Source organism: Poecilia reticulata, linkage group LG19 (genome assembly GCF_000633615.1).
Source record: "Poecilia reticulata strain Guanapo linkage group LG19, Guppy_female_1.0+MT, whole genome shotgun sequence".
NCBI lineage: Eukaryota > Metazoa > Chordata > Actinopteri > Cyprinodontiformes > Poeciliidae > Poecilia > Poecilia reticulata.
The window spans coordinates 22864953-22867504 of NC_024349.1; the positions used below are offsets into that span (position 1 = coordinate 22864953).

Below are 2552 nucleotides of genomic sequence, written 5' to 3' on the forward strand. Positions count from 1 at the left end.
GTGCGTGCGTGCGTGCGTGCGTGCGTGCGTGCGTGTGTGTGTGTGTGTGTGCGCGTTCTTGTGTGTGTGCAGGTGTTTGAACCCTGAGCTGTTTTATCTGTGATTAATTCCAAAGCATGAGCCCGAAGTGACATTTTTTGGTTTAGAAAATCCCTCCTTCAGCATTCTGTGCGTACAGAAGGTGAGCGGCGGGGATCGTCCCGGCGTGTCCCGACAGCACCTCTACCGCATTCCTTCAAAACAAGCTGAAACAGGGATTCCTGGCTTCCTGTCATCAGCTCTTCCATCACTTTTTCCTCATTCCCATAACGTCCGTGCCTCATCATAATGAGGGTTACTTCAAACTGCAGCGGTCTGCGGCTCAACCCTGGCAGCGGTCACTTTCCTGTCTGGTCAACGTGATTCTAAGTCTCTAACACTGGCAGCTTTGACCTCAGTGTGCTCTGCGTCTTTAAACAGGCCACTGAGGGTGTGAACTGTCTGCTGCAAGTCATATTTAAAACCTCTATAATTAAGTGCATTTACTGTACCTGACAGCGTCTGTTACGCTGTACTGTACAAATAAAGATCTAGACGCAGATAAATATGAAGTGGAACATTTAAAGTATGTTGGTTTAAAGTTAAATCCATTTAATTTGAGAAATGGATTAAATTCAGCCGTCTGAGAGAAAATTTGTTATTTTTTGTAAGTTTCAGATTTGAGGGTTTTTTTGGGGGGTTTTTTCACAAGTTTTCATACTTTTTTCAGTTTTTTTAGTATATTTTGTCATGTTACTGTCACAACAATCCATGTGCAGTGTTATGTGCAAACTGAATGAAAATGAATATGTTTTTAAACAATTTTTGCAGACAGAAATCAGCTGAGTGTGTCAGTCTGTCGCTCCAGGTTTGTCTCAGATTTGCATGACAAACTGAACAGTTTGCCGACTCTTCCTTATAAAATGGCTTAAATTCTCCCAGATTTAATGAAGAGTGTCTACAAAAGAGCAAATTTTTATACTTTAATACAGCTTCTCAATTTCATTTAGCCCTGGACTTTGACTGGACCATTGTAAAAAAAAAAATCTTAGCTGCTCTTCTACTGATGGAAGGTGAAACTCGATTTCAGATCATTTGCAGACTAACAGGTTTTTCTCTAGAACTCTTCGATTTAACTTACTTAATCTCACCCCTAACCATCTGCCCTGTTCAGGCTGGAGAAACGGATTCCCTCAGCATGACACTACCAGAACTTTGTTTCACCATGTGGATGATTATTGTGTAAAGGATTCTTCATAATTTTGCTCTCCCGGTTTTTAAAGCAGGTCAGCGACACTCAGTCATATTTTCTTCTTCTGTTTTCCTCAAAGAGTTGAAGTATTTCCCCAGCAGTGAATGTAATTCTCCCTCATGTTAGGATTCCTGTTTGGAGTTCAGGTCTCATTCTGCACTCTCCATAATCCAACTTTTTAAATACGTTAATGGAATCATCAGCGTTGAATCTGTTTCATCTGTTCTCAGGAATGAACCCTTCATCATCCTCATCATCCTGTTGTTACAGAGGAAGAGGAGGAAGAAGAGTACAGCACAATAATGCTGTACTGTTTGTGCTGCTTTATTGTGCATATATAAGCAGATTCCCATTCTAAAAAAAGAAATTAATTTGTTTAGGTGATCAAAAAGTAAAAAAAAAAAAATGCATAAATGATCTCAAGTTCAGCTGATTTTTTTAGAGCCTTTACACCAGTATTACGCTCTACTAAGATAGAGCATAGTTAAAGTTTACCACTCCTTCAAGCTGATACATTCTCTCTTCTTGCTGATTCCTCTAAATAGACATGAGGTTTAATATGTCCAGATGTGTCGACAGTTTTGTTTGTCCCAGAACAAACTTTTGTGTATTTTATAAAGACTTTATGTGACAATGCAAATAACTGACTTTTTTTGTAAAGTGGAAACAAATTACTTCATTCTACTTTATGCTTTGAACACTTTTTACCAATAAAAAAAAATTGTAAAATGTGGTGTGAATTTGAATTTACCTTCTGTTGTTCCAATACACCCAGATGAAACCCAGTGAAACGAGCTGAATGGATAGAAAGTAACTTATCAAAATGAAACCAAGCTGGGAAATCTGCTTGGTTTCACTCTGCCTCACAACACCCTCACATTGAGGCATGGTGGTGGCAGCATCATGGTGGAACTTCACTTAACTGGAGCAAAGAAGAAGAAAATCACTCTGGATATGAATGTTTGCCTAGATTACTCAGATGCTCATTTGTTATTCACAAGTCATTATTATTACTATTATTATTATTATTATTATGTGTCAGTAAATTTTCTTGTCAGTTTGCAATCATTTTGTTTTATGTAACAGAATCTGTAGGTTTTTTAGCACAGAAAATTGAATAACATGTTTTTCAATTACAAATTTCTAATAATTATTGATTATGTAGGTGATATATATCACATTAAATATGTCAGGACTAAATAATCTTGCTACTCCTTTTCAAACAGAAGATTAGTGGGATTTTGTTCTTGGTTATGTTTGCACGTTCGCTTGTCTTACTGGT

General features: G+C 37.7%; 1 protein-coding gene across 1 annotated transcript in view; it reads left to right on the forward strand.

Annotated features, from left to right (window-relative positions):
- Positions 1–51, forward strand: part of abi3b (ABI family, member 3b) — a 3992-nt gene extending 3941 nt beyond the window's left edge. Inside the window, exon 6 of the mRNA XM_008437848.2 lies at positions 33–51. The gene's annotated coding sequence lies outside the window, so the exon portion shown is untranslated. The remainder of the gene's footprint in view (positions 1–32) is intronic.
- The last annotated feature ends 2501 nt before the right edge of the window (positions 52–2552 follow it).